Source organism: Bos mutus, chromosome 11, assembly GCF_027580195.1.
Source record: "Bos mutus isolate GX-2022 chromosome 11, NWIPB_WYAK_1.1, whole genome shotgun sequence".
In the NCBI taxonomy this organism is placed as follows: domain Eukaryota; kingdom Metazoa; phylum Chordata; class Mammalia; order Artiodactyla; family Bovidae; genus Bos; species Bos mutus.
The window spans coordinates 105,370,236-105,388,849 of NC_091627.1; the positions used below are offsets into that span (position 1 = coordinate 105,370,236).

Genomic DNA, 18,614 nt, shown 5'->3' on the forward strand with positions numbered 1-18,614 from the left:
GGCAACGGTCAGCTGGGTTTTCTCTCCAACGAGTGTATTTCATTTCCTCCATTGCCATGACCTGCCCCCGGCACACTAATGATCACGTGTGTGCACATGTGTACATGCCTGGGCGCACGTCTATTTGTCCTGCTGCGCTCTGTCCCTCCCTCGGCAGGTAATGACTTCTATGGACTGGCTTTATCAGATTAAAAGTGAAACAGCCATTGAATAAAAGGAACCCTGCCAACCTGACAGACTGCGGGAGGCAGGGATGGAAGCAGGTCAAGAAGGGCGGGACAGGCTCTGTGTCTGCCCTGCTGAAGAGCATCACACAGCTGTAGGGACATAGGTGGGAAGGAGGCTCCTGGCCCCAAACACCTTGGTTTTACCTTGCCTTCCCTTTGGCTCATCTCCTAAGATTACAGGAGCCCTTAGCCAGTCTCTCATCCATCACGCCTGTGACCTCACTGCACCAGCTTCAGGGGCCTCGCATGGCAGCTAGTGGGCCCTCTGGACAGCCGCTCTGGAGCCTGCAGCAGGCAGGGGTGACTAGTGGCCGCCTCAAGCTGGGGGCTCAGGAAGCAACCACTTACAACGAGTGCCATACTAGGCCTGGCCAGTGGGTGAGCGGATCTAACACTGCAGTTCTTCCTGTGGCTACAGGGTCCACCTCACACGGAGGCAGGTGTGTGGCCGGAGGGCAAGAGGCCTGATGCCACGAAGTCCAACTGGACAGCGCCCCATGACTGTGCTCTCCCTCAAGTCCTCCCTGGAAGTGCCCCACATGGGCACTCCGCTGCTCGAAGGTGGCCCTGGGTCACACCTCTTGGCATCTGAGGGGAACAGGAGGGCATGATGGCAGAGGTCTGAGTTTTCAAAAGTAAGGCCAACGCTGTGTATCAACCAGGTCCTGTTGATGGTGAGTGTGAGCGACTACGTGTGTATGTGTGTGCACTTGAGTGAACGCGTCTGTGTGTGCCTGTGCATATGTGTATGTGTCTGAGTGTTTGTATGTGTAGATATGTTTATGTGTGAACTGTGTGTCTGTGTGTACATGTATACACATGAGTGAGTGTGAGTTTCTGTATATGTGTGTGTGTGAATTTGCATGTCTGTTTATGTGCCTCTGTGTGTGAAAGTGTGAAAGTCAATCTGTGCATGTATGTGTGCAGTTGTGTCTATGTGTACATGTGTGAACATGTATGTGAATGAGTGTGTCTCTGTATGGCTCAGATGGTAAAGAATCCACCTGCAATGCAGGAGACCCGGATTCGATCCCTGGGTTGATAGGGAAGATCCCCTGGAGGAGGGCATGGCAACCCACTCCAGTATCTTGCCTGGAAAATCCCATGGACAGAGGAGCCTGGTGGGCTGCAGTCCATGGGGTCACAAAGAGTCGGACACAAGTGAGTGACTTAACAGTTTCACTTTCACTGTATGTGTGTGAATTTGCATGCCTGTGTGTGTATCTGCATGTGAACATGTGTGAATGTCTATGTGAATGGGTGTGTCTGTGCACATGTGTGTGTGAACACGGGTGTGAGTGTGTTTCTGTGTATGGATGGATTTGTCTGTGTGTGTGTGAATGAGTGTGACACATACATCTGTGTTGGTACACACGTTTGTGTGTGGCAGTGCTGGGAGGTGGGCGGTACTGGGCCCCTCTCTTGGAGTCAGTTCTGGAAACCTCAGGCTGCTGTTGGCTGGGGCATCCACACCCCTAGCCAGAGCCCAGCTTGCTTCTCTGCTGACATCACAGAAGGCCAGGCTGCTCTGGATTCTGGGGGCTGTTGAGTTGGTTGGACAACGACCATGTTTCAGACCTGAAATTCGGTCTAGTGGTTGAGCATACATCACAAGTATAGCCTGATGTAGCTTCTTTCCTGAGAGAGCTGTGCACTTACATGGCCCCCCAGTCTGTGCAGAATCCCACCATAGATGCCTCATCTCCTCATCTCCCAAGCATTCTGCCAGGATTTGCATGATTAGTCCATCCTTTATATATATATCAGTTTAGTTCAGTCGCTCAGTCGTGTCCAGCTGTTTGCAACCCTATGGACTGCAGCACACCAGGCTTCCCTGTCCATCACCAACTCCTGGAGCTTACCCAATCTCATGTGCATTGAGTCGGTGATGCCATCCAACCGTCTCATCCTCTGTCATCCCCTTCTCCTCCTGCCCTCAATCTTTCCCAGCATCAGGGTCTTTCCAGTGAGTCAGTTCTTGGAGTTTATATAACTCTGTTCTATAAAGAATATATATTCTTATTGGAGTGTAATTGATTTACAATGTTGGGTTAGTTTCAGGTGTACAGCAAAAGAAATCAGTTATACATATGCATATATCCACTCTTTTTTGGAATCTTTTCCAACAGAGTTTTGAGTCAAGTTCTCTGTGCTATATAGTAGGTCCTTATTAGTTATCTATTTTATTCATAGCAGTGTGTGTGTCAATCCCAATCTCCCAGTATCTACCCCATGACCCCTGCTAACCATAAGATTATTTTCTATATCTGTGACTCTATGTTTTTAAAATGAGTTAATTTGTACCATACTTTTTAGAGTCCACGTATAAGAGACGTCATATGATATTTGTCTTTCTGTGTGTGACTTACTTCACAGAGTATGACAATCTCCAGGTCTATCCATGTTCTGCAAATGGCATTGTTTTCATTCTTTTTTATGGCCACGTAATATTCCATTGTGTGTATATGTACCACGTCATCTTGATTCGCTACTCTGTTAATGGACATTGAGGTTGCTTCCATGTCCTGCCTATTGTAAATAGCAGACCAGCCCTTTCTTTAGATCTGGAAGTGGGGACCCAGAGGCATGAAGCAAAGTTTCCCACGATGCGCAGCTCCATTGTGATCCGAGCTAGGCTTGGAGCAAACAGGGCCTTTGCTTCCCCATACTTACCCGCGCCAGTCTGCACACACCCAATGGGTACGTGATGCTTCCAGAAAGGTGTCCAGCATCGGGGCAGGGGTCGTTCATCCTCTGTAAGCTGGGAGCATTAAGCACCGTCTGCCTCCTCACGGCAGTGAAGCACAGCCAGCCCCCCACATGGCTGAGCAGGTTAGGGTCTTCAGGCCCCTCTCTCTCTGCGAGTGGGGCCTGGAGCTGGGCAGAGCAGAGAAGGGCCCCTCCCAGACCCATCTTCACGCCCATCTCCTGCTTCTCAGCCATGTAGCCAGGAGAGGAAGCTTCAAGGTCAAGGGCTTTGCTGGATATAAGCTAGTGAGGGCCTGGGTACCAGAGAAGAAAAGGCAGATACTTCGCTCCTCCTGTATCTTGCTATGTGTTGAAGGGAGCAAAGAAAAACATCTCCTGCAAATGGGACTCTTAGAAGGTCCCATTAAAATAGAAGGTTTCTGTAAAGGCCCTAGGAAACCCCCTAAATGGTTACAACATCGTGTCCAGGGAGAGAGGCAGGCGGCACCCAGAACGGTGCCCTGTGCCAGCTGCTCCTGCAGCAGCAGCGAGCCACGAGCACGAGGGCCTGGCTCCCGGCCGTGTTTTATTTTCCTGAGCGCTCCCAGGTGCACGTTTCTAGAAGCCCGAGCTCCAGTGCTGCCGGCGGACGGAGACGCGGGCCAGGAGCCAGAACCAGAAAATAAATACACGGAGCCAGAAACCTCATGTTCCCATGCAGCTGAAAGGTAACACACGGGCCCTGCAGCAGGTTCTCCAGACACCAGCCAGGAGCCTCTCCCTACTCCCGCCCCAGAGGCCCCGCTCACAGGCTGCCCGCAGCTCACAGAGACACTGTGCTGGCACTGGCGGTGCTCGGCATGGGGGCTGCTGCAGGCGAGCCAGTCTGCCGCTGCAGGGAGACTGTGCCCACACCCAGCCAGGCCCTGCTCCCCGTTTCCTCTTCACTCCAGGGCCTGCGGGAGGATGGAGAATTGTCTCGAAGGACCTGGGACTGTTGGCGGTATCTCCCCACCACTGCCTTGCCCAGGCTACCCACAGATCCACTTTCTCCAAAGGTTTAGCTGTTTTTTGATTTATGTGAGGGCCCCATCCCTGGTGGCTCAGACAGTAAAGAATCCGGCAGAGCAGGAGACCCGGGTTGGATCTCTGGGTCAGGAAGAGCCCCCGGAGAACAAAGTGGCTACCCACTCTAGTATTCTTGCCTGGAGAATCCCATGGACAGAAGAGCCTGGTGGGCTGCCATCCATAGGGTCACAAAGACTCAGACACGACTGAGGGACTAACACTTTCATCTCTGGGGAGGCACCTTGAAGCCTCACACCCATGGGCTGTCCTCCCAGAGCACTTGGCACACAGATGCCTATGGCCTGGCGCCTCTGGGTACCTGGAGCATCTCCCTCTCTGCCCTGGCTCAGCTCTAAGCCAGACATGGTTTGCTCCATGCTTCCCATTAGGTGAGAGGGACCAAGTCCCATACATGGCCCAATGCGGGCAGTCTCTTTGTCTCTCTGTTTGCAGGGGGTGCCATGGCAAGGTCCCAAGATAGAGACCATCAACGCACTCTTCTCAGCCCATGACAAAGGAGGTCTGGGCGAGGTGATAGCAACAGCCCCCGGCCAGTCTGGGCTAGATTCCCAGCTCCTAACCCTCCACGTGATCCTGGGCAGCTCAACTCACTGGGCCAGCTTCCTCATCTGTAAAATAGGATGAAAACGAGGCCCACCTCACAGAGTTGACCTAAGGGTTAAATGAGGTTTTATGTGTATACACAGATGTATCTATATACATACTCATGTGTATATATGAAATTATATATACAAATATAAATGAATTATATAAGAGTGTATATATATATAATTGTATATATATTTATACATATATGATATTTCAGATATAAATATCTATGACATTATAAATACATATACTATTTAAAGTACTTAGAATAGAGACTTCCCTGGTGATCCAGGGGTTAAGAATCTGACTTGCAATGGGGGGATCACAGGTTTGATCCCCGGTCAGGGAAGGAAATGGCAACCCACTCCAGTGTTCTTGCCTGGAGAATGCCAGGGATGGGGGAGCCTCCTGGGCTGCCGTCTATGGGGTCGCACAGAGTCAGACATGACTGAAGCGACTTAGCAGCAGGGAACTAAGATCTGACACGCTATGGAGCAAGCAAGCCCACACCATAGCTAGAGCCCACACAACACAAGGGGAGACTCCATGTGCTGCAGCTGAGGCCCGACGCAGCCACAGAAATAAATAAATGAAGACAAAGATTGTTTAAGTACTTAGAACAATGCCTGGCGCGTAGTGAAGGCTCCATAAATATTGTTTTTCTTTTTGTTCTTCCTCTTGTTCTCATTGCCGTTGTGGTAAGCACAGCTTTGAGATCAGGCAGCCTGGGTTTCAATCTCCATCTAGCCCTTTAATAGCCTTTGAGCAGAGGTGAACTTCCTCAACCTATCCAAGCCTTACTAAATGTCCGCAGATTGAGGTTCATTACAAATCATAGGTCTGGGAGTGCCCTCGTGGTCCAGTGGTTAGGACTTTGCCTTCCAACGCAGGGGGTGCCAGTTCAATCCCTGATTGGGGAGATAACATCCCACAGGCTTTGTGGCCAAAAAATCAAAACATAGAAAACAGAAACAACATTGTAACAAATTCAATAAAGACTTTAAAAAAATGGTTTACTATTAAAATAAATAGCGGGCCTTCAACTGTACACTTAAAACTGGTTAAAATAGTAAATTTTATGTTACGTAGATTTTACCACAATAAGAAAAAATCCACCATAAATGAATACCAGGTATTTGTTACACAAGTATCAGGAATCCATCAAATGCAGCCCGTATTTTAATGAGAATGTTATTTGAAGGAGTGATCCTCAAGCCGTGTGTCTGGGGCACGGTGATTACATTTGGAAGAGACCTTGGAAGTGGGGCCATGCTGGGCCTGGGGACCTGGGAGGTATCCAGACTAGATGACAGTGAGGCCAGGCCTGCTTGCGGCCCCGGGATAGAGTCTATGTGGCTGCACCAGGGACATGCTGGTGACCCCGGGGACAAGGCACTCGGGCCTCTCGACAAGCCTGTCCTTGCAGACAGAGTCTGGAGGAGGATCTTTCCTGTGGTTGTCTAGGCAAGAGGCCTGTGTGTGTTAGTCGCTCAGTCGTGTATGACTCTTTGCGACCCCATGGACCCTGCCAGGGGTCCTCTGTCCATAGGATTCTCCGGGCAAGAATACTGGAGCGCGTTGCCATTTCCTCTTTCAGGGGATTTTCCTGACCCAGGGATAGAACCTGGGTCTCCTGCACTGCAGGTGGATTCTTTACCACTGAGCCACCAGGAAAGTCCAAGAATCCTGGAGTGGGTAACCTATCCTTTCTCCAGGGGATCTTCCTGACCCAGCAATCTAACTGGGGTCTCCTGCACTGCAGGTGTTTCTTTACCATCTGAGTCACCAGGAAAGCAAGAGGCCTCCTTGCCTTCTTTCCAGACTTTTCCAGAGAGCATGCTGCAGTACAGTCTCATAGCACAACAGGTATCTCTGCCCTGCTCAGCCCCAGAGTGACCCAGCTTGCCTTGATTCCAAAGCTGCAACAGGGGAAGCATGGTCACAGCGTGACGGCTCCAGGTGTGAACCGTGACCCCGGAGCTAGGGACTAAGAGAGCGAGCGATCATCACCAGCTGCTCACAAGCCGGCCTCTGGTTGCCTAGGCAACCTGGAAGGGCCTCTGCCTTCCCTCCAGGACAAGCCTGCTGCTTCCCATGATGCAGACAGTTCTGGCGAGGAAGGATGGAAGTGGTGTGGACCATAGGAGGGGGCCCTTCAGGAGGCCTCACAAGAGGGCTCCCAGCAGAGCCTGTGGAGGTCCCCTCATTTGCTGAGCATCCAATGTGCCAGGCAGCATGCCAGGGTGCCCTTTGAGTTAGAAGGGTTCCCTTTTCTCCTCACCCTCTCTAGCCTTTGTTGTCTATAGACTTTTTGATGATGGCCATTCTGACTGGCATGAGGGGGTACCTCACTGTAGTCTTCATTTGCATCTCTCTAATAATTAGCAGTATTGAGCATCCTTTCGTGTGCGTGTCAGCCATCTGTATGTCTCTTTGGAGAAATGTCTATTTAGGTCTTCTGCCCATTTTTTGATTGGGTGGTTTTTTTTGTTTTGGTATTGAGCAGTACAAGCTGTTAGTGTATTTCAGATATATATGATCTTCAAAATAAAATCACGCATACACCACCTGCCACTTTAGGAAGTCCTTATCTGCCCAGGTGGTGCCAGTGGTAAAGAACCCACCTGCCAATGCAGATTAGACATGAGACATGCAGGTTTGTTCCCAGGGTCGAGAAGATCCTCTGGAGGAGGGCACAGCAACCCACCCCAGTATTCTTGCCTGGAGAACCCCACAGACAGAGGAGCTTGGTATGTGACAGTCCATTGGGTCACAAAGAGTCAGACACAACTGAAGCGACTTAGCATGCACGCACCTTAAGTAATCATATCTGCAAAGACCCTATTACTAAATATGTTAGGTCACATTCTTTGGTTCTGGGTGGACGTGGATTTAGGGGGACACTGTTCACCCCCACATGGACAGTGTGAGCACGTGCATGAACATGTGACTCACAGCCATGCTGGGAGGTGAGGGGGGCATGAGAGGTGCCTGTTACTGACAGGCAGCTCCGTGAGGGTACCCGGGAGAGGATATACAGGACACAGAGTGTCTCTGGTCCCCTCACTGCTGGGTTCTTCTGGAATTTTTCACCTGCATCAAGAGAGGAGATCAGAGATCACCAAAAGGTCCTCAGGCTTCAGAGTCCTATGTCTATGCAGCCCTGGTGTCCAAGGACATGCAGGACCATCAGAACAGAGACGGGAAGGCGTGACCCAGTGCCGCCGGGATCCACGCCACAGCTGATGTCACCAAGTTATTCACGGAGGAGGACACACACTGATGGAGAAAGAGGAAGCAGCACAAGGGAAGGGGCCAGAGGGGATGCGTGCCAGGCCCGGGGACTCACTGGGGCCAGGGCACGGCCCACTGTCACTGCCCATGGAGCAGCAGGCAGGGCAAGAGGCGACGTCCTCTTGTGGCTCTGAACAACGATTTCTGGAAGTAAAGGAGTGCTCCGGGGTAGTGCAAGGCAAGCGCCGGCCCTCCGGGGCACGCCCATGGCTGACAGCGGCTGCCTGGGGTTCGGCTGGAGTCATTCCTCTGCAAGTCAATCTTAGGTGAAAGAGAATCACAGCCCTAGAGAGGCCCCTTGGGTTTCTACCAGTCTTGAAATCATTTGAAAATAGCAGCAGTGAGTCCCGATGCTAGGCTTGGAGGATGGCTGCCCTGCTGTCACACAGTCGGGTTAGGCAGCTCCTCCTGACCCTGCACTATGTGCCTGGGGGACAGGGGACACCTCGAAGCTTTAACTTAAAGCGAGGGCAGAGGGCATGGCCTTCCTGCCTACCCTGGGGTGCAGGCCCTTTCCGTCACCACAGGTCAGGGGACTTGGGGTCCTCTGGCCCTGTGTGTTGACAGCCACCTCAGACCCCATTAACTGAAAAGCCACACTTGAGCATTGTTCAGCCATGGACTTAACCTTGCCATACAAAGGCTTCAGGACTGCCCCAGAGCCGAACCACTGATCTTGAGGAGCACAGAGGTTGGATACGTGCACACATAAGGTTACATGGATACCCAGGCAACATGCTCTTGGAACACAGAGGAGCACTCTGGCGTGAAATGGCCACATAGGCCTCTTTGGGTGTTGGCTCAGCCCAGATGTTGTCTGGTCGGAGAACTGCCTCCCCATCACAGAGGTGGGTCTTAAGCAGCACATGCTCCATGGGCTCTTTCTTTTGTCTGGTTCTCCAGAAAAACAGAATCTGTGGGACACGCACACAGAGTGGTTTATTATAAGGACTCAGCTCACGTGACTACAGAAGTTGACAAGTTCCAATAACTGCGTTCAGTAAATTAGAGACAAAGGGGCTGCAAATGTACTCCTGGTCCAAGTGCCAAAACCTAAGAACCAGAGCTTCAGCGGTGTGAGCTCCACTGTGAAAGCCAGCATGGGCAAGACCCAGGAAGAGCTGTGCTTCATCTTGAGTCTAAGGCAGGAAAAGATCAAAGTCCCAGCTCAGAGGCAGCAGAGCAGGAGGAGTGTCCTCCGTGTGAGAGGGTCAGACCTTCAGCTGATGAGACGAGGCCCAGCTACTCTAGGAAGAGCAATCTGCTTTACTCAGTCTGTTAATCTTAAACACTGAACTCATGCAGAGAAGCCCTCTCAGAAACACCTGACTTAGAACACTGTTTGATCAAACACCTGGGCACTCCATGGCCCAGTCCACTGTCAATCAAATTCCCTCTCCAAACGAATTTCCCGCTAAGAGCGGGGAGACCACCTGGTCTCTGCCTGGGCAAGATCTGGGTCCCAGTGGATTGGAGATTTGCTTTCCAGATACCCTCCCACTCTCCTTCCCATCCCTTGAGTCCCTCAAGACACCGTCCTTCTCAGCCCCTGTACTATGATCATGGGCACACCTTTTCCCTTAAATGAGCTTGGGGTGCGTTTCTTTACTTGCAGTACCCCCACAGCCCTGTAAACACTGGCTTCTTCCCATCAGGCCCTTCCTCCACCATGGGGTCTTCATGGACCTTCCCCCACCCCGAGCTGTTACCATTGGGCTGGGTCACCCCCAGCAAACTGGCCTGCCACAGAGTCTTCCACCTTCCATTTTGTGGCAACAATCAGGGTGAAAACTGGAAACTGGGTTTTTACTTGTGTATATGTTTGGTTTTTTTTTTTATCATCAGACACTTGCTTCCAGAGACATAGTTCTACTGAGGTGATCACTAACCTGCACAGAAATAGTACCTCTCAGAGTCCCCTTCAGGGCAAGTTTGAAGGATTTTAACGATTATACTTACAAGTCCTGCAAACTGGAGCTTCCAGAAATGCCAGTAAAGTCCGATATCTGGTTTTCATAACAGTTCTAGTTACAGATGCTTCTCCTCCGTTCTTGGCTTGGTACGTGCAGTGTGGTTAAAACTGAAATGTCAAAGAGGAATGATTAAAAGCCAGGAGGTGGGCATTAAGAAACCTGCCTCGTTGTGCTTTCTTTTATTTGTGGAGGAGAAAAAGGCAGAGAGACGGGATGGCAGCTGACCCTGTGTGAACGTGACCATATCTTTGTAGGGTTATTGGAAATCTGTGAATTGGTTTTAGCTTCACACTGGCTGGAACATCACTGTGGTTTCAGGCTGAAGAGAGGAGGAACGAGTTCTCACAACTGTGCGTTAGGAAGAAGCCTCGGAGATGTGCTGACCTAACGTCTTACCTGTCAAGTGGGGACAGGGGATCCTGAGATGTTAAGTGCCACACAGCCAAGCAGTGGGAAGCTGGCTTTCACAGTCAGACCCAAATTCCAGATGGACTAAAACTGAATGTAGAAATGAAACTTTCCAACCATGCTGCTAAGTTGCTTCAGTCGTGTCTGACTCTGTGCGACCCCATAGACAGCAGCCCACCAGGCTTCCCCATCCCTGGGGTTCTCCAGGCAAGAACACTGGAGTGGGTTGCCATTTCCTTCTCCAAAGCATGAAAGTGAAAAGTGAAAGTGAAGTCGCTCAGTCATGCCTGACTCTGTGCGACCCCATGGACTGCAGCCTACCAGGCTCCTTCGTCCATGGGATTTTCCAGGCAAGAGTACTGGAGTGCATTGCCATTGCCTTCTCCTATGAACAAAGCTAGTGGAGGTCTATTTCTGCCTCCACAGAATTTAGGTTCAGGCTCAGTGGCTCCTGGGTCTCAACTGCTGTGGTTTCAGACCTCAATTGGGGCTCTTTGCATGAGGCCAGGGTGCTGGGTAAAGTGCTTGCCTGGGCTCAGGCTTCTGAGGACGGGGTAGTCCCCTGACCGAGGCCACGAAGTGAGAGAACAGAATGGGTTCTGGGCCTGGGACTACCTAGTTCCTGGGATCATCAGAGACACTGGCCAATCCTGGATGTCCTGGTAGCTTCATGTTCCTTCGGCTTCCCAGGTGGCACAGTGGTAAAGAACCCCCCTGCCAATGCGGGAGACGTGGGTTCGATCCCTGGATTGGAAAGATCCCCTGCAGGAGGAAATGGCAACTTCCTCTAGTATTCTTGCCTGGAAAAATCCCATGAACAGAGGAGCCTGGTGGGCAACTGTCCATGGGGCCGAAAGGAGTCGGATACGACTGAGCACACACGCGTGCACAGTTTCCTTTACACGGGTGAGTGCCTCCTGGAGCATAAGGGAAAGACAGATAGAGGGAAGCAGGTGGAAGCTGACTCAGCCTGAGGACCAGTGAGGTGCTGGGCTGGTGGGTGACCTCGATGATCTCGTGTAAGCCCTGTCAACCTTGTGAAGTGGAGATTGTTACCCCCACACCATGCTTGATGAAATGAAGGCTCAGTCAGGCTACTCAACTTGCATAAGAGCACACAGGCATTGGCAGGGGTAGGGTGTACACACAGGCTCATCGAAGGCATCCACACCAGGCTGTATCCCATGGATGGGACAGCAAGTCCAAGCCCATGGCCCCTGCCCTTGCGAGCTGAGCTGGGATCCTCATTAAGGATCTGCAGACACACAGGACAGCTATTCCAGGTAGAAGGTCCTGAGAACTTGAAATGTTAACTTTTTAATGTGGTCTCAATTAGATCACAATTTTCTATGGACCACTTTCTCATATCTGCATTACTTTTATCAGTTGTCAACACGTCACCATTTATTTGGAAACGTGGAACAGAAACTAGAGAGAACATAGTTCACTTAATAAACTCTTACTGGATGCTAAAGTAAAAAAAAAAAAATGTTTGCCAAACTAAGCATTGGCTGTAACCAACTAATATTCAAATGCCTCCCCCCACTCATCCACAAGTTAGCTTTGGTTCAATACATCTACCTTGTAGACACTTCAAAGGCAAAGTGTATGTCTGGTCAGTGGGATCAATGACCCAGCTTCAGGGTCCAAAAGGCCATGAAGGGCCCTTGAGGCCAGCCCAGGGATCAACTGTGTAAACATGGAGGTGGTAGTTTAAATGTTCTTTCACCCAGACTTTCCTCGGCGTTGATCGTTTTGCAGAAAGACTCCACAACTGTCAAGGGATGTTCACCAAGTTCACAGTCAGGGCAAAGGTGAGGCCGTGGGAGCCCTGAGCAGGGAGCAGGGTGCAGTAGGTAATCTACGGATGGCACATCGAATGGAGGTGGAGGGATGACCTGGAAGGTCAAGAGCAAGAGAGCAAAGGTGTCGCTCAGTCCTGGAAGAGACGCCCAGGGAAAGCGGAGGAAGAATCAGGTGTGCCACCCGCTAGGGGCAGAGCTGAGGGCCAGCTCAGGCTGCCTGACTCCCAACCTCGGGCACTTTCTGGGTGGTCACTTGGCCCCATGCACGTTCTAGAAAGTCACCACGCCTTCCTAAACAGCCTCACCAGACTGGGCAGAAACTTGGGATGAAGGGAGATTCCAAGTTTGGAAGCAGAGTTCTCTGCAATACATTCTTGTTTATAGTTTCCAAATCAAGACCCTGATGCTGGGAAAGATTGAAGGCAAAAGGAGAAGGGGGCAGCAGAGGATGAGACGGTTGGATGGCATCACCGACTCAGTGGACATGAGTTTGAGCAAACTCTGGGAGAAAGTGAAGAACAGGGGAGCCTGGCATGCCACAGTCCATGGGGTCGCAAATAGTCAGACGTGACTTAGTGACTGAACAGCAGCTGCAGTATTGTACTCCACAACTGGGAAAGGGAGAAGACGGTGGGGTATCCAGAAAGTTCCCGTGTGCCCGAGGCCAGGACCTGATGTGGCTTGGGTCAGTGTGGGGGCAGGGACAGTGGCAGCAGAGGCCCAGGGGTGGCCCTCAGACCCGCAGGCCTGCCGGCCTTGGAGAGATGGCGAGGAGGTAGTCACGGCAGGAGCGCTCCCTATAAATGGCTTTCATTGTGAAATACATCGTGCAGATACGCTATAAAATGTATGATGTGTTAAAAAATGGATCTGAGCAGTTTAAAGAATCATCGTATTAATAAAATGAACACTTGAGGATCCATACCCAAGGTTGAAAAAAAAAAAAGCATTTTCACCCCGATGTTCATTGCACCACTATTTACAACAGTCGAAATACAAAAGCAATCTATATGTCCATCAACGGACTAATGGTTAAAGAGGTGGTACACATATACAATGGGATATTACTCAGCCATAAAAAGAATGGCATAATGCCATTTGCAGCAACATGGATGGAACACAGATTATCACACTCAGAGAAGTAAGTCGGAAGGAGAAAGAAAAACCCACGTTATATCACTTACATGTGGAATCTAAAAAATGATACAAATGCATTTATTTACCAAACAGACTCACAGACTTAGAAAACAAACTCATGGTTACCAAAGGGGAAAGGTGGAGAGGGATAAATTGGGAATTTGGGATTAACAGACACACATTACTATTTATGGGGCTTCCCGGGTGGTGTTAGTGGTAAAGAACCTGCCTGCCAATGCGGGAGATGTGAGAGAGGAGGTTTCCGATCCCTGGATCAGGGAGATCCCTGGAGGAGGGCATGACAACATACTCCAGTATTCCTGCCTGGAGAATCCCATGGACAGAGGCGCCCAGTGGGTCCAAGGGGCCCGGAATGAGGGCCCTGCTCTCATCGGGACGGCTTGTTTCGGGAAACTGAAGCAGGGCACGAAGGGGCAACGGAGGAAACCCCTCAGCAAGGGCAGAAAATGAAACCACCCGGTTCTCCCGAGGATCGTAACAAATAAAAGCCCAAACTGAAGGCACCCAGACAATAAACGCCACATGCCAAGTGAAACGTCTGCTTTTTCTGAGTCCAAACAGTGTCACAGTAAGGTGACTAATTCTTGTGTCTCCCTAAAAAACTACAGAATCTACCAAACAGCCATGACAATTCATTTCCAGATGAATGAATGTCACTTGGCTGCCTGGTAAAATTTGAAGAAGCTGGAAACAAGTGTATGAGTTCGGGATCATCCTGTGAAAATGGATAGGGGCAACTGACGAGAGGGGAGAGGCCTGTGCGCAAGAAGGGCTCTCAGAGAAGGTGTAGCTTCTTGCAGGGACCCACACGCCACCCCCAGGACTTGGGGAGCCCGCTCAGAGATAGCATCAGATCGTTACTTATATTAATAACTCTATCACTTGGTGAAATTATGTAGGTAATCAGCAAAAAAAAAAAAAATTACAGCCCTAATTTCTTCTTCAAATTCTGATTTTGGACCCTGGACTCAAAAAAAAATGGAGGTACTTATGACAGTTGGAGTTTAGCCACTGAGGGAGTTAACATGTCCTGGGGTTGAGGGGGGTGGTAAAAGAAACAGATAAGAAAAAACTGCACTAGAAAATGAAATTGGATTTTTAAAAAAATCAATGAAGTAACCAGGCTATTAAAATGGAAAATAAGTCTGATGTCATTCTGCAAAATAAAAGGCTTGAGTCACCTGCAGAGCCACTTAATTAAGCACAGGAAGTAAAGAGAGAACTTGAGTGATTTTCCCCATGAATGTCAGCATTTCAAAATGAGCAAGGCTTAGGCAGAGAGTGTTCCTTCTAATCAGAGAGCTAAATCAGTTCTTTTGCCCTCAGGACATCTTGATACATTTGAAGCTGATGAAGAGCAAAAGGAAGGTATTAAGTATGAGCCAAGTTCCGGATGAATCGAGAGGGTAGCACTGACATATATACACCATCATCTGTGAAATAGATAACTAGGGGGAAGCTGCTAGCACAGGAGCTCAGCTTGGTGCTGTGTGATGACACAGAGGGGTGGGATGCGAGGTGAGGGGAAAGGGAGGCTCAAAAAGGAGGGGAGAGATGTATACGTACAGCTGATTCAAAATCAAAGTCAAATCCCTTATGAATATACAGTGGAGGTGACGAATAGATACAGTGGAGGTGACAAATAGACAGAGTGCCTGAAGAACTATAGACGGAGGTTTGCATCATTGTACAGGAGTCAGTGATCAAAACCATCCCAAAGAAAAGAAAAGCAAGAAGGCAAAGTGGTTGTCTGAGGAGGCCTTACAAATCGCTGAGCAAAGAAGTGAAAAGCAAGAGAGAAACGGAAAGATATATCCAACTGAATGCAGAGTTTCAGAGAATAGCAAGGAGAAATAAAAGGCCTTCTTAAATGAACAATGCAAAGAAATAGAGGAAAATAATGAAATAGGAAAGACTAGAGATCTCTTCAAGAATATTGGTGATACCAAGGAAGTATTTCATGCAAGGAATTTAACAATAAAGGACATAAAGAGCAGGGACCTAATAGAAGTAGAAGAGATTAAGAAGAGGTGGCAAGAATACACAGAACTATACTAAAAAGGTCTTAATTACTTGGATAACCACGATGGTGTGGTCACTCACCTAGAGCTGGACATCCTGGAGTGTGAAGTCAAGTGGGCCTTAGGAAGTATCACTATGAACAAAGTTAGTGGAGGTGATGGCATTCCAGTTGAGCTATTTCACATCTTAAAAGATGAGGCTGTTAAAGTGCTGCGTTCAGTATGCCAGCAAATTTGGAAAACTCAGCAGTGGCCACAGGACTGGAAAAGGTCAGTTTTCATTCCAATCCCAAAGAAGGGCAATGCCAAAGAATGTTCAAACTACTGTGCAGTAATTAGGCACATCTCACACACTAGCAAGATTATGCTCAAAATTCTCCAAGCCAGACTTCAATAGTACGTGAACCATGAACTCCCAGATGTTCAAGCTGGATTTAGAAAAGGCAGAGGAACCAGAGATCAAATTGCCAGCATACTCTGGATCATGGAGAAAGTGAGGGAATTCCAGAAAAACATCTACTTCTGCTTCACTGACTGTACTAAAGCCTTTAACTGTGTGGATCCCAACAAACTGGAAAATTCTTAAAGAGATAGGAATACCAGACCACCTTACCTGTCTCCTGAGAAACCTGTATGCAGGTCAGAAAGCAACAGTTAGAACTGGACATGAACAGAGGACTGGTTCAAAACTGGGAAAGGAGTATGACAAAGCTGTATATTGCCATCCTGGTTATTTAACTTATATGCAGAGTACTTTATGTACAATGCCAGGCTGGATGACTCACAAGCTGGAATCAAGACTGCTGGAAGAAATATCAACAACCTTGGATAAACAGATGATACCACTCTAATGGTAGAAAGCAAAGAGGAGCTAAAGAGCCTCTTGATAAGAGTGAAAGAAGAGAGTGAGAAAGTCAGCTTAAAACTCAGCATTCAAAAAACTAAGGTCATGACTTCTGGCCCCATCACTTCATGGCAAAGAAAAGCAGGAAAAGTGGAAACAGTGACAGATTTTATTTTCTTGAGCTCCAAAATCACTGCGGACAGTGACTGCAGCCATGAGATTAAAACACACTTGCTCCTTGGAAGGAAAGCTATGACAAACCTCGACAGGGTATTCAAAAGCAGAGACATCAGTTTGCCAACAAATGGTTTTTCCAATAGTCATGTATAGATGTGAGAGTTGGAACATAAAGAAGGCTGAGTGTTGAAAAATTGATTATTTTTAATTGTGGTGCTAGAGAAGACTCTTGAGAGTCCCTTGGACAGAAAGGAGATCAAACCAGTCAATCCTAAATGAAATCAACCCTGAATATTCATTGAAAGGACTGATGCTAAAGTTCCAATATTTTGGCCACCTGAGCCAACTTATTGGAAAAGATCCTGATGCTGGGAAAGGTTGAAGCAAAAGGAGAAGCAGGTGGCAGAGATGATTGGATGGCATCACCGACTCAATGAACATAAATTTGAGCAAAGTCCAGGAAATAATGGAGAACAGAGGAGCCTGGCATGCTGCAGTCCTTGGGGTCACAAAAAGTCATACATGACTTAGCAACTGAACAATAAGATAGCTGACTCACCTTGTTGCACAACATTAACTAACAGAACGTTGTAAAGCGATTACCCTCCAATAAAAATTTAAGTAAATAAATATGTAAGAATGATCTGAAAGGCACCCAAGCAGGGAGAAAAGTAAGCTTTCTGCCTGAGGTCCCCGAGACTGTGAGATGAAGGCCACGGAGCAGGCACAGGGACACTCTGGGACAGAGAGGCCCTCTGGGTAGGGGTGGGGGAGGCTTCACTCACATTTATGAGGTCAGAGGAAGATACCTGAAGGTCTTTCCAGGGTCCTTGGGACTGTAGGTTTTCACTTCTGCCTATAGCAGCTGAGAAGGACAGCAACCAGGTTTGGGGTTTAATAGGAGTGAGGTGGGACCCACAGGAACTCTGAAGACACCTTCCGGGGCCCTCTGAACCTGTGTGGGCGGGGTCTGGCGCCTCCCCTGCTTCCGCCCAGCCGCTGTCAGTCCCCGCTGGGGGGCGGCTCTGGGGGCACCCCCAGAGGGCAGTGGCGTTGGAATGAATGCCCAGCCCATCCCAGGAAGCTCACAGCGTTCACGGGGGCATTGATTCTGGGTCCTCTGGGCCCCGCGTGGCAGAACTCCTAGGGTCCTCGGGTCATGAACTATTGGGCTGGCTGAAAAGTTCATTTGGGGTTTTCCATACCATCTTATGGAAAAACTCTGATGAACTCTGTGGTCAACCCAATACAATAGACTCGACCAGAACCAGGATCTGTCTCTGAGACCTGGTACGCACTGCATTACTGGCCCCCAACACACACACACACACACTGTCCCTACATCCCTATCCATCCCTGTTCATATTCTACTTGCCTTTCTGTCTGACCAAGAGGGACTGGGATTTGAACCCTGTCTCTGACGCTGTCTGGCCAAGTGCTCTGCCCTGGGAAAGCAGGGTGCCTTGCCCACTTTCTCATCTGCCCATCAGGGACTGTCTGAGAGTTGGCACGTTTCCTCTGGTAACAGGCCTGGCACAGGCCTCCTGATCGCCCACCTGGCCTGACCACTCTCTGGGATTCCTCCCCCTGTAACTGATCAGCCCCTGCTGCTGCAGCCCTACTGTGGGTGAACAAGCTCTCACACCCCACCTGCCACCCATGGGTGTGGAGTGCCCCTCTCTGCCAACTGGGCCCTAACTTTTCTCTTGGCTTCCTGCCCCGCCTCTGACCTGGCAGCTGCACAGAAGTGCAAATTGCAGCAACCAGGAACAAGTAACACTTGTCACTCTCTCCAGTTAAGTTATTTCTATGTCCCAGGGGTCAGTTGCCTCCAGAAAAGGGGGTGATATCACCAGATTGCCACAGTCTCTGCCCTGGGGAAGCACCACCCCACCACTGACATGCCAGGAGCAGTCTGCTGGGCCTTGGCCTTGGCGGGGAGGACTTGGGGCTCCTGCTACCAAGACTTGAAGAATAAAGCCACCAGGGCATCATCTTTTGTGGGAAAGCAGAGGGAGCATCTGCCAAAGTCAGAAACCCACGAATTTTCCATCAGGTACCAGCCCCTGCAGATGCACAAATACACCCTGAGACTCCGAGAGAGGAAATATTTATAAAGCCTCATATGGGTCCTGACCCTTGATTCTCAGTCCAGTGGGAGCTGAATGTTTTTCCAGGAGGGCGATGATTTACTGTATGTATTGGCTTTCTGAGGGCTTTCCTGGTGGCTCAGATGGTGAAGAATCCTCCTGCAAAGCAGGAGACCCAAGTTCGATCCCTGGGTCAGGAGGATCCCCTTGAGAAGGGAATGGCAACCCACTCCTCTATTCTTGCCTGGGAAA

At 49.5% G+C, this 18,614-nt stretch overlaps 1 long non-coding RNA gene across 1 annotated transcript in view; it reads right to left on the reverse strand.

Annotated features, from left to right (window-relative positions):
• Window positions 1–18,614, reverse strand: part of LOC138989936 (uncharacterized) — a 222,280-nt gene that overhangs the window by 17,860 nt on the left and 185,806 nt on the right. The window contains exons 4-5 of the long non-coding RNA XR_011466137.1: window positions 9,846–9,966; window positions 2,090–2,227 (exon numbers count right to left, since the gene is read on the reverse strand). This is a non-coding gene — a long non-coding RNA (uncharacterized lncRNA). The remainder of the gene's footprint in view (window positions 1–2,089; window positions 2,228–9,845; window positions 9,967–18,614) is intronic.